The sequence below is a fragment of the Oryctolagus cuniculus genome, chromosome 6 (assembly GCF_051225735.1).
Source record: "Oryctolagus cuniculus isolate XC-2025 breed Fujian yellow rabbit chromosome 6, ASM5122573v1, whole genome shotgun sequence".
Taxonomy (NCBI): Eukaryota; Metazoa; Chordata; class Mammalia; order Lagomorpha; family Leporidae; genus Oryctolagus; species Oryctolagus cuniculus.
The window spans coordinates 147,020,412-147,034,333 of record NC_142872.1 but is presented as its reverse complement, the minus strand read 5'-3'; the positions used below and the strand labels follow the sequence as shown (position 1 = coordinate 147,034,333).

Below are 13,922 nucleotides of genomic sequence, written 5' to 3'. Positions count from 1 at the left end.
CCTCTGACCTTGGATAATGGGGAAATTACACCCTAGTTTTTCCCTCTTAGCCATCCCAGCTAATTCTAAATGGGACTCACATAAACATAAATTCTTAGACTAAGAAGATATTGCTTTGAGCTATTTGTCCTTTAGCAGACTGAATCATTCCACATGAAATGAGCCTCAGTCTCTGTAGCCCATTTAATGACACAGATGGAATTGCCATGTGCCCTTCAAGAAGAGGGGGAAAGTTGTGCCCTGAAGTCTATGGTCATCAAGAGCTTTGGGAAGTTACTGATAATCTAAACATAACTTGATTACTGGTCAGAGAACTGGGATGCTAAGGAATAAGATTTACATGACAGAATGCATAAACTAAAAGCTATAGAACTACAACTAATTAAATTTAATTCTAATTCTCTACCCCATCTACAAGGCACGTTGAGCATTAAATCTAAGACCTTACTGGTGATACCTTCTCTCTTAGGTTGTATCAGAATATGGGGTATGAAAGTATGTCTGAAAAAAAAAAAAAAACAGAGATGGGGTGCCAGCACTGTGGCGCAGTGGGTTAAAGCCCCAGCCTGCAGCACCGGCATCCCATATGGGTGCCAGTTCAAGTCCCAGCTGCTTTTCTTCCCATCCAGCTCTCTGCTGTAGCCTGGGAAGGCAGTATAAGATGGCCCAATTCATTGGGCCCCTGCACCCGCCTGGGAGACCTGGAAGAAGCTCCTGGTTCCTGGCTTCGGATCAGCTCAACTCTGGCCATTGTGGTCATTTGGAGAGTGAACTAGTGGAATGGAAGACCTCTGTATTTCTCTGGCTCTACCTCTCTCTGTAACTCTCTTTCAAATAAATAAAATAATTATTCAAAAAAAAAAGTGGATGAGGATAGCCTTCTAATTTCTAATCTAAGGGGTTACCTCTGATAGCTTGGTGTCTAAGCTCCACAGTAGTCCCCCAGCCTCTGGCAACTCCAAACTTTCTTATCATTAATCTTTCTAAGGCTAAGAACTTCTGCAAGTCCCCCTCTCAATGCACTTGTCATAGTTTTAATTTTTCTGCTTTGTCATTTGTTCAGGACAGCCACAGAACAGGATATCGTATGCAGATTCCTACTGATCTGAGGACACACAATTCTCTCTCCTCTTCCCCATTCAGGGAATCTCCCTAGTTTCATTGCCCTCAAATCCTTCATCATCAGATGAGATCTCTCTAACTTCCCATAGGATTTGATAAAGGAATTATTGTCTTCAGTTTGCTTTTACTAAAGTTATGGCTCCTATCAGGTACAGGAGGCAAAGTATGGTACAATAGGGAACAATGGAAAATACAAGGAGAAAAAACATAAACGGGTGTTTTAACCAGTTAACCTGAAACAAGCATATGACAAAAGCCTCTTCATTTTTACTCTCTCTGGTAACTAATATAGAATTTGTTCAATGAATACGAATTATATAAATGAATGAATAAGTATTCAACAAGATTCACACTGATGCTGCATTTCTTAAGGTCTACCACATCTAAGCTACTTCCATCACTTTAACAGGATACACATAAATTGGTATATCAATATAGCAAAGAAACAGATCTCCCATGGTCCAAACCTTCTGCATTGCACACATCACACAAGCAAGAAACAATTCAGAACATTTAAAGCATCTTTTGATCAAGCAAAAGTCTGTGAGACCATTTTCTTCCCACTTCTGTATGTGTAATTTTGATAGCACAACAGCTAACTCTCCTATCAATTCAAATGTGGAAAGTGTTTGCAAAGCACTGCTAGGCCAACAGACTCTTCAAAATCAGCTTCCATTAAAAGTACAATAAATGAAAAGATAAGACAGAGTGCAGGTGAGGCTCTGATGCCTTCAATATGTCCTCAGGTTGACAGAACTCAATTTCTTGCTTCACCCACTAAAATGTGATTTGTATCTGTTACCATCCTTCCTGCCTTCCATCTCTCTTCAGAATAAAAATATATTTTCAGCCCTTTGAAAGCAGGATCCTCTGCTTAGGATCTGTGTTATAGCTTTACTGCAATTTTAAAAAATGCAATATTAGCTACTCAAGAACTTCAAAAGTGTGCTTCTCAATCATATATGTCATCAGTGGGCCAAATATGACTCATTTTAGGTTACAACTCAACCCCACAAGTCTTATCATTCCAGAGTGTAGGCTGAGAGCAGGTCCCAGGCAGAATACATCATTTTCATGATTCAAGAGAGTTGATAATGTGTGTCAACTCCATGTACATTCTGTTGACCAAAGCATGTCAGGTGGTCAAGCCCAAAGCCAATGGCATTGAGATATGTGCATTTTACAGGGAAGGGGAAGTGAATATTTCTGCATAGCACCAAAATTTCCCCTAGTATCCTTTCTGCTTCCTCAGGAAGCCCACATCATCAACGATCCTCTCTCCTCTGTGCCTTCAGCTTCTCTCATCTCTCCCTATTCCCTCCATAAGGGAGGCAAGCTCAAGTCATTTCCATTAAAATAAACAGCAACTCATGTTTCAAATACATATCTATTACCTAATTCATCTTCTTTTCTCCAGGATTCTTATAAAAGGAATCAAAATGTGATGTCACCAGTCTCACATTTTCCACCCTATTGAAAAAAAAAAAAAACTATAAGTGATTGTTGTCAACATTACCAATGTTCTCCTAGTTACTAAGTCCAGTGAAAAGTTTTTCAGTCTTCCTTCTCTTTGACTTCTTTGTTGATCACAGTTCAGGCTCTTGCTTCACTTAGGAACTCTAACATATTCTCTCTTAGTTTTCTCCCTATTATCTCATGGCTGCAAACGCTAAGTATCCTTTGGAAACTCCTTCTCCTTCTGTTGTAGGTTTGTGAGGACCTCATAAGCAACACCTCCTTTTCTCACATCAAATTGGAACTAACTTACAGATAGGCAGGAAAGTCAAGCAAATAGAGATAAAAAGTAAGCTGTACTTGTTGATTGGGGCCAACGTTGTGGTACAGTATGTTAAGCTGCCACCTGCAATGCTGGCATTTCATATGAGGACAAGTTTGAAACCTGGCTGCTCCACTTCTGATCCAGCTCCCTACTACTGTGCTCTATTTGTTGATAACAGCCACATAGTGAAGGCTTGGCTTCAATGTGCAGCAATAACAAATTTCCTAAAGCTGAAACACACGGGTAAACAGATATGCCTACTGAGTCACAGGCAATAGTAAATTCTCACAGGCTTCTCTACCATTGCAGAAGTGTTTTTACTCCTTTTCAAAGAGTTCTCTGTAGGGAGACACAGGCCAAAGGGAAGAGAATAAGCAAGTGAATCTCCTCCACTTTGGAAGGACGAGTCCTACCTTCCAGACTCTCAACTCTCATTAGCAATTGCACTAGCCTCCAAGTGACAAGGCAATGAGAGGCGAGGCATATTACTCTAATGGAAGTCCATGAAGATAGAAATGCAAGCCAGAGGGAAGGAAATTCATCCCTTAATCCACTCTTTGCCCCAAATAACATCTCTTTCTTTAACACTGGGGTTCCCCAAGTATATTCATTTACTAGGATTGCCATGACAAGACACAGAATAGGTTCACTTAAACAACAGAGATTTATTTTCTCACAGTTCTAGAGTCTAGAAGTTCAAGATCAAGGTTTCCAAAATCAGGTTTGGTTTCTCCTGGCCTTTTCTCTGCGTATACACATCCATGGTGTCTCTTCCCTTCTAATAAAAACACCGGTCATATTGGATTATGGCCCTCTGAACAGCTAGATGTTTAAGGAAAACATTTTTGAGCTGATAGAATATTTAAGTGATGAGGATGGAGGCATGCATTTTTCATGCTTTAAATCAGAATTCAGCAATTTTAGGGGGAACTTTCTAGGCCATGTGATCTCAGTTGCAATTTCTGCTACCTCTGCCATTATAGCATGAAAATAGTCATAGGCCATATGCAAATCAACGAGCATGGCTGGGTTCCAATGAATACTTTATGGAAACTGGAATGTGAACTTCATGTAAGTATTCTGTGTCATGAAACCTAGTTTTATTCTACTTAAAAATGACAAAGCCTATGTTAGTTGCACAAAAGTAGTACACAGGCAAATAAGTGGCAGGCCAGATTTGGCTCATTTGCCATTGGTAACCTGCTGATCCTGGCTTTAAATCATTTGATGCCCAAATTCCTCTCTAATTCTGGCTTGTAGTCCTTACTCTCCTTTGTGATGGCTGGGATCTTTGTTGGTTTTCCTTTACTTTTATTAAAGTGTGAGTTGCTAGCTTTTCTTTGGAGTTTTCTAAGCCAGAAAATAATTTCTCACCTTCCCAAAGTGTCACTTAGCTGAAAGTAAAAATGTCACAGCCCATGGGGGTGAGAGCTGGAAACCAGCATAGTCACTCTGCACTGTTGAGACTCTGAAATACTTGGCAGGACTTTACTTCTTGTTTTTTTCAGCCTTGAACTTTATTTTTTTTCCCTCGCTATCCTTCAGAATGTCTCTGGGTTAAGATGTCCATTCCTTTCGAAGTCCAAATGGGAAGACCCATGATAAGAAAATTATGACTTTGGAAAATGAACCTTAAAGTCCTTGCTACAGGAAGAGGCTGGGGGGCCTGGCAGCAATCCTAGTATTTCCCAAGGATGAGAAATTGAGGGGAAATGTTGAAACTGTGGTGTGGAAGCCATCTTGTAGCAAAGGTTCTAAGAAACTAAAATTGTTAAAGTTCAAGTCTGACCCTTGTAAAATTCGGGTAGGGGTGAAACGTGCTTTCTCAGACTTCCCTCCTTTCTTAGAGTCTCTTTCACTTGTGTAGTATCTGTTTACTACCCTGCTCCCTCAGTCACCCAGAGTCCTCAAGATGTCCTTCATCAGTGACTTGATCAAAGTCATGGGCAGAATGGCCTTCTGTGTTTCAAATCTATCCAATGTGAACTGCATCCATAACAACACTCAGGAATGGGTTACTTTCGGCACAACCACCAGTTGACTACTCTCAAATCCATTCTGTCTTTTTTTTTCTTTCACAATAAAACCCAAAATTATTACACAGGCAAACGACTATGCAGAATAAAGACAGATTTCCTTATCTTCCTCACCATGTGCTTCCTCAGCTGTGAGCAAACAAGTAAGTCCTGAGCAATGACATGGGAAGAGACTTGCAGCTCAGCAGCTTTCAGAAATCCTGTTTAGTTGTCTAGTATGAAGCTTTCTCAATCCCCTCCTTCTCATTGAATAAGGATGCTGTGGCTGGAGCTCTGATAGCCATCTCAACCGTGAACAAGAAGGCCAGATAGGAGGGATGATGGTTAGACACCTGGAACAAACATTGGTTCCTGATTTCATACACCACCGAATTAGCTCTGGACTACCTCTGGATTTATTTTATGTATGTGTGTGTGCCCAGGGGTAAGAGGGGAGGGACTTTAGCTTATTTCAGCTGTTGTTTTATTGAATTCTTATTGTGTAGCTCTCACCTCACTAAACTTTTTTTCAAAGATTCATTTTCTTTATTTGAAAGACATAGTTAGAGAGAGAGAGGGAGAGAGAGACAGCAAGAGAGACTCATCCATCTGCTGATTCCCTCGCAAAATGTCTGCAATGGCAGGGCCTGGGCCAGGCCAAAGTCAGGAGCCAGGAGCTTCTTCCTGGTCTCCCACGTAGGTGCAGGGGCCCAAGTATGTGGCCATCCTCTGCTGCTTTCCCAGGTACATTAACAGGGAGCTGGATTTGAAGTAGAGCAACCAGGACTTGAACTAGCACTCATATGGAATTCCAGCATCACAGATGGTGGCTTAACCCCCTATGCCACATGCCTACCCCCCTCACTAACTCTTAAAAGATAAAATAATCAAGTTAACCAAACTCTTGTGGGAAGAAATAATGTCTTTCTGGGTTTTGAGGCAGTTCAACTCTAATATTATCAGGTATCAAATGGCTGATAAATGTGAGCAGGAACTCCCCCAGGGCTGATAGAGCAATTTCCTGGCTTATTTCTCAGTTCCAGATCAGAGCTCAGTTCAGCTCTGCACTTCAAATTCTTACAGCACAAACTCCAGGCTTACCTCACCCATATCTGCTTAACCTCTTACTATCTGTATGTCTCAGAGTAAGTGAACTTCTTGAAGCCTTAGCTCCTCATCACAAAGAAATGCTAAGTGTATAATACTATTATTAATGTTATTAATATTATTAATGTTAGTATCTTTGAAGTTTTGGACTTGATGTTGACAGAACTTGATCTTCTTAGTATAACGTTATCCTTGTTTATTCTACTTCCCTATGACTTCAGTTAACATATTGTCTTAAAAATAAACATTTACCATTAAAAATATTGAAACAGTATGTAAGTCAATAAAATAAACACTCTAGGGGATAGTGCTGTGGTGTAGAGGGTAAAGCCGCCACCTACAGTGCCAGCATCCCATGTGGGCACCAGTTTGAGTTCCAGCTGCTCCACTTTAGATTCAGCTCTTTGCTATAGCCTGGGAAAGCGGTAGAAGATGGCCCATGTCCTTGGACCCCTGCACCCACGTGGAGACCCAGAAGAAACTCCTGGCTCCTGGCTTTGGATTGGTGCATCTCCAACCATTATGGCCAATTGGGGAGTGAACCAGTAGATGGAAGTCCTCTCCCTCTGCCTCTCCTTCTCTCTTTGTGTAATTCTGACATTCAAATAAATAACTCTTTAAAAAAATAAAAAATAAAAAAATAAACACTCTAAACCTTCTTCCCACATTGATCTCACTATCACTCTATTGGCATCCATTATTAACTCTTGTATATGCATCCTTTTAGAATATTCTGTGCATGGAAAACCACACAGGAGATGAAGGGGAGAAGTATATCTTTTGAGACACACACACACACACACAAGCATGTCCATATATCCTTCCTTTATATAAAAAAGCCAATATAAAATATACTATTCCTATATGCTATTGATGCTAATTATTATTTGGATATCTTTTAAAATATTTGCCTGACATTTCCTAATTATGGGCATCAAAATTGATTCTAGTTTTTTACTAATTTTTTAAAAAAGTTTCAATGAACTGTCAGAGAAATTCTTTTAGAAGAGCTGAATCAAGTAAATGTGCATCATAGTTGTTGCTGAAAATTTTCCCAAAAAATATTCTTTTAATCTATGTTGCATCAATTGAGAATGTGAGTTTTAGCTCCCCACAAGGTTCTTTATGATTGCATGTTATCAAACTTCCCCAAGAGATGAAAAATAATGTTTTGTTGTTTTAATTTTTCATGAGTGAGGCTGAGAACCTTTTTGGAAACTTATTCCTTTTATTTATTTTTAAAATGGGGCTTCTTTCATTACTGTTTTCTAATCTTTCCATTTCCTTGAGGACTCTGGGTTTGTGTCCCAGTCTATCTCACATTGGAACACCAATGTGATTCAATTTCTTTATGGTTTCTGATATCAGCCATTCGGTTGGCATCTTGGCCTAAGAGAACTGTTCCAATTTTCTTGTTGTAAGTGGTTAGAGAAGGGGATTGGGTAGACAGATGCAAACAAACCATCAAGCGCTTTTAGATGACATATTGAACCATTGTTGCCCTTCTTATCTGAAATCATGGTTTCCCCACGAGACAGGTGGATTGTTTGCCTAACTCTTGGCCTCCGTGAACTGGAGTGAGTCTTCACGTATCCAGAGGTGCAGGCTCTTCAACAGCACAATACAGCATAGTGAGAAACAATACTCTTAGTAAGGACTACCTGGAAAGTCCAACGAGGTCTCTTATCTTACTGTCATCCTATGTCAGAGTTGTTCCCATTGAGACTGGCTGGGAAAAGCATGGTCCTCCAGGCTATAAGACTTTCCCAGTCTGGGGCCATCTCTAGCTCACGAGATTAACTATTGCTAATGCCAGAGCTCCTGCCATCACCTCTAAGACCCAGCTGCAGCTCTTGTATGATGAAGAAATAATAGAGCTAGGATCCTAGAAAACCACGTTCTAGCTCCAGATCCACCAACTGTCTGTGTCAAATGTTGAGCTTACTCCCTGTTCGTTCATTTCTTCTGTGAAATTGAGAAAAGAAAACATGTCCTTTCTACTTCTCAAAGTTACCACAGGCAAATGAGAGAGTATATTGTGAAAATATTTTATAAAATGTAAAGGGCTCAACAATTAATTATAGCTGTTATACCTCATTAGTAAGTTATTATACAAGCAGAGTAGTTAGTTGTTGTAATTGTTCTTAAACTCTTCAGCAGTGGCTTTCAAAAGCAGAGATATTCAGCTCAAAGAATCTCCTTATTTAGAAGGGGAGGGTTATTGTTATGCACCTGTATTTTAGAAAGGCCCAGTCATTCACCTGAACAAATGCAAAATATTTGTTGATTGACTAACAGAATGAATGAGTGAATGAATAAACAGACTGGATATTTGTTTTCTTGCTGACTTTCTTGGGGCATTTCTAAGATAGATTTGTAGAATAACAGAGGTTTCCCCTTAGATATTTTTCCTTCGTAAAAATGTTAAAGGCCAGAGACAAAAAAGAAGCAGTTCAGCTCCAGCAATAAACAGATTTATCACCACCTCTACCTCTTGAGATTATCATGAAAATTGAGGAAATTTGTATATACGATACAATGCTTGGAGCACAGAAGGCACTGCATACATATGATGGCATCTCCCAAGAGCTCATGGAAATGCATATTAGGAAAAAACTATACATGGACTACAAAGCTTTTTGTAGAATTTCTTTCAAAGAGCTGTTACTACACTATAAGACAGCATAGTGTTGACAGGCACCTGATTTCTTTCCAAAAGAAATTGGACAATCATTTTTAGGTGAACTTTACTAATTTTTCAAAATATACCAATTAAGTATTTTCCTGGACCATGTTAAAAATATGAATCACTAATTCAGGAATGTGTGCAAAGTCTTGTATTGTAAAACAAGTGTGTGTAACAACTCCAGGAAGATTCTAAATCTCTACTTCACCATTCCTTAAAAAAAGGGGTGGGGGGGATGATGGGGCCAGCATTGTGGTGCAACATGTTAACCAGGTTAAGCATCCCACATGAGTACCAGTTGGAGTCTCAGCTGTTTCACTTCCAATCCAGCGCCCCACTAATGCACCTGGGAAGGCAGTGGAAGATGGCCCAAGTGCTTTGGGCCCTGCACCTATGTGGGAGACCTGGATGAAGCTCTTGGCTCCTGACTTAGCCTGGCCCTGGTTATTGCATTCATTTGAGGAGTGAACTAGCAGATGGAAGACATTTCTCTCTCACATGCACCATGACCCTTTTCTGTAACTCTGCCTTTTAAATCAATAAATAAATCTTTTTAGAAAAAAAGAGCTCGGGCCGGCGTCGCGTCTCACTAGGCTAATCCTCCGCCTTGCGGCACCGGCACACTTGGTTCTAGTCCCGGTCGGGGCACCGGATTCTGTCCCGGTTGCCCCTCTTCCAGGCCAGCTCTCGGCTATGGCCCAGGAGTGCAGTGGAGGATGGCCCAAGTACTTGGGCCCTGCACCCTATGGGAGACCAGGAGAAGCACCTGGCTCCTACCATCAGATCAGCGCGGTGTGCCGGCCATAGCGCGCCGGCCTCGGCGGCCATTGGAGGGTGAACCAATGGCAAAGGAAGACCTTTCTCTCTGTCTCTCTCTCTCACTGTCCACTCTGCCTGTCAAAAAAAAAAAAAAAAAAAAAAGCGCAACCCATTCTTCCTTACTCAAGGGTACTTCTCTGTCTCCTCCCACAGATCTTGCAAAATCTTACTTTTCATTCACCTGAGGAAGTACCTGAACTTAGGAATCTAGGACACTTGGCTGAACCAACAAATTCTCCTTTAGAACAAAGAGGTACAGTTATCAATCCAGCTCTAAGAACATGTCGTACTATCTTACACATCTCTGGCCAGGTAAGCCACCTGACCCCTGAGAGCAACTTTGTACTACCCAGTGCTAATCACTCATTCCATGCCCTTGTAGCCACCACTTGGTCTGTATTAATCCATAACCACCATGTTTCTCATAGTCCAATTCCACAATTCACTATGCCAACCTTGCCCTTCCCTAAGGATGCACAGCCATGTTTCCTGGGCACTTAAGTGCTCTGTCCCCATCACCATATGTTCCTCTGTCTATTCAGTAAGTCAGAATGACACAGTGAAACTCTGCAGGACTTTAACATCCGGCAGAAGTGGGGTTGAAACCCAGCTCCAGCAGTAGCCAGCTACGACCTTGAGCAAGTTACTCAACAGTCTCCTCCACTGTTAAATGAATAATCACATTGGCTTGGAGAACTGTTAGGAGAATTGTTGTAAGGATTAAGTTAGAGAACTAAAAAATACTCAGTTCTGTGCTGTACATAGGCTATGAAACTTAACTATTCTTAGTTTCATATATATTTCCTGCTACTTTTACATAAATTGTTCATCAGTTGAGAAAAGAAACTAAGTCTTGTGCTTTCGTCTTTTTTTGTTTAATTTCATGAAATGTAAGCACTGGCTATTTACTGATTAGTCAATAATTGTTTCTGAAATTATTGGAATATTTACATAACATTGAGATCAAAGGTGATAGGGACATTTGATTCATGTTTAAATGTTGATGGCCTTGGGGCCAGCATTGTGATATAGTGGATAAAGCCACAGCTTGCAATGCTAGCATCTCAGATGGGCACTGGTTCAGGACCAGATGCTCCACTGCCAATCCAATTCACTGCTAATAGCCTGGGAAAGCAGCAGAAGATGGCCCAAGTGCTTGGGACCCTGCATCCATGCGGGAGACCCAGAGGAAGATCTGGGCTCCTGGCTTTGCTCCTGGCCCAGCCCCAGATATTGTGGCCATCTGGGGAATGAACAAGCAGATGAAAAATCTCTCTCTCTCTCTCTCTCTCTCTCCCTTACACCCCTTCTCTTTCTCCCTCTCTCTCTCCCCCCTTCCTCCCTCCCTCTCTCCCTTGCTCTCTGTCTCCCCCCTTCCCCACCTCTGTAATTCTGCCTTTCAAATAAAATAAATATGTCTTAAAAAAGGAAAGAAAACTTGAGTGATAGTAACAGCGTCAAAGTTCCAAAACCTTGCCAAACTTTTGTGTCCTGACAATAAATCATGCTTGCCAACACCTGACCAGGCCACCTTTCCAGGATATTTTGAGGACCAATGACGAATACCATCATCATATTATTATTTGGAAATGAAAACATTTCCAATCAATAATACAATCAAGAAAGGAAAAACGTGAGAATGCTCACATAAATTAAGACTTCTTGTAATTACCTAGGAAAGTAGGGAAGGAGGAAGGGTACTCTGGAAACTGTGCAATCTCTAAACATTGTTGGGATTTGAAGCCTTGAAATGTGTACATAATCTCAGCCCCCTGGATGACTCAGGGATGACTAAGGGTCAAGCTGTACTTTCCAAGGCTGCCCGTAGTCAAATCTGCTGCCTCCATAAACTCTACTCATTCACTGGGTTAATCCTGCTGGAGCCAAAGCTAATTTCTAAAATGTTAGGGGCACCTATGGGGAGCAAAGTCCAGGCACTAACCCAGCAATATTCTCCTCTGGCTTCACTATATTTTCAGAGAAGATAAAATATAGATAGTTCTGGTATTCCCATAGATTTGTGTAAACCCAAACTTTATGTCTATGCAAGTCTTGTTTTTGTTTTCTTTTTTGAGCTTTTTGGATAATGTCCTGTTTTCTTTTTATTTGTTTCTACTATTAGTTTGTGGAAGTATTTGTCTCTTGATAACTGAGAGCCGGAAAAAGAGGCAGAAAATTAATATTTGGTAGCTGTTTTCTTGCGTTTTTGAAAGAAATGATCATAGAAGCAGTTAGTCTGCTGGGGAAACCAAAATGTCTACCATGTTATTTCTGCCAAATATTTGGGCACTGGAGTAGGGTTGAAGGAATACACTGTGAAGCAGAAGGGAGGCAGCTGGCTAGTTGCCAGAAAAACTACCTCAGGGCATTGTATTCATTGCAGGGGCTGAAGGAGTTCTTGAAGCTCAGAGGTTCCATTCTATCAAAACAGGAGACTGGCTCACAGCCTTCAGGTGCAAACCGCCTGAAGACTCCGCTGAAACCTAGATCTCCAATTTAGTTGCTTGAACTGAGATTGCACATTCACCATCTGAAGACTAAATCTCATCTGCAGAAGACTTCTTTGTTGTTGTTTACTTGTCTCTTATTTTATTTGTGGGCCAAATGGTGTTTTACACAATCTGAGCCACATTTGAAACATCATGAGAGGTCCATTTCTCGAGGGCCTTAGAATATTTGGCCCCCATGTTTCCCCAAATGCCAACCATGGCTGGAGGGAGCTGGGCAGTGATGCCCTTTTGCAGCAAGTTTGTGCTCTCCAGTGTTGCACATCTCTCATCATTTTTTGTTATTACTCAATACGAAGCCATTTTTCATGGCACGTGCATTGTTTTTCTTGTAATAGAGATCTATCTCTTCTATAGTTATTTCTCTATCAAAATTGGGGAAACTGAATAGAAGGCTAGTGGAAAGATGTTTCCAAGAAAATTGAAAGAGGATGTGTTTTCTCTTGGAGGTGAAAAATAAACACTCGGATATACTCATATATACTATATGAATATGTGTAATACTTATGGATTTTAAATCAACACACATGAAAGTCCTTTTAAAAGTTCATGGAAATTGAATTAAATGTTTATTTTGCTGCAAAAAAGTATTTTGAAATTCATGAATACTATTTTCATAATAATTATTTTCCAGGAACTTTTCTAATACTCCTTCTCATCATCATCATCATCATCATGTCTCCTTATGTCATAACCATCCCCATTCTACAAAGAAGAATCACAATTTTAGCCTTCAGAGAGCTCCAGAACTCACTGATAATATGGAACTTTTGTGACATAATTTAAGCTCATTCTATGCTGATTCTATTGGACCAAGCAAAATGTTCTATTTCCAAAAAAATGAAAAATAAATGAAGGGAGGGTGCCAGCGCTATGGCATAGTGAGCTAAGCTTCCATCTATGGCACCAGCATCCCATATGAATGCCAGTTTGAGTCCCAGTGCTCCTCTTCCGATCCAGCTTTCTGCTATGGCCTGGAAAAACTATAGAAGATGTCCCAATCCTTGGGCCCCTGCACCAGCATGGGAGACCTGGAAGAAGCTCCTGGCTTCTGGCTTCAGAGAAGCCCAGTTCCAGCCATTGATACCATTTGAGGAGTGAACCAGCAGATGGAAGACCTTTCTTTGTCTCTCCCTCTCTCTGTCTGCAACTCTACTTCTCAAATAAATAAAATTAAAAAAAAAAAAAGAAATGAAATGAAGGGAGGAAGGAATCAAGGAAAGAAGGAAAGGAGGGAGGGAGGGAGGAGAGAAAATGGAAGAAAGGGATAAAAGAGGGAAAGCGGAGAGAAGGGGAGGGGAGGAGATGGGAGGGGGGAGAAGGGAAGGGGTGGGGAGGGGAGGGGAGGGGCGGGGAGGGAAGGGAAGGGAGAAGAAGAGAGGAGGGAAATTCCCAATGGCATCACAACAAATTATTTTATTTGCTTGATTTTCTGAAAGGAAATTAAAGGCAGTAAAATGGCTTTTCATTTTCTTAGTGAAATCTTGAGTATAATCTAAGGCTGCATTGGTGCTGGTGATAGAGAAACAGCCAAAATTTTAACCTTTCAGAAATCCTCTGGGACAGAGTTTAAACACAGCAATGTTAGGGCTGCCAAAGGCTCAGTCTCTGGAAGAGAGGTTGATCCTTTTGGGGATTTTCCCTTTCAAAATAATTGTAAAGTCCTTCAGTCCGAGGACCAGAGATATGAAATCCGAGATTCAATTAACCGAAGGCTAAACTGTGCCAGAGATGGAAAGGGGATGCGATGTGGAGTCAGTCTAACTTAAATCTGAGTTCAATCCTTCCACTCGCAATTGATGTTCCTTTATTTCTCAGTGTTCCAAGTCCCCATTTATGAAACTGGATGGCTTCCACTTTACAGACTTGAACTAAAGTTGTGAAAA

At 40.9% G+C, this 13,922-nt stretch overlaps 1 long non-coding RNA gene across 1 annotated transcript in view; it reads right to left on the bottom strand.

Moving 5' to 3' along the window:
- LOC149126327 (uncharacterized) overlaps positions 1–13,922 on the bottom strand; it is a 39,970-nt gene that overhangs the window by 11,917 nt on the left and 14,131 nt on the right. Inside the window, exon 2 of the long non-coding RNA XR_016234953.1 lies at positions 2,517–2,592. This is a non-coding gene — a long non-coding RNA (uncharacterized LOC149126327). The remainder of the gene's footprint in view (positions 1–2,516; positions 2,593–13,922) is intronic.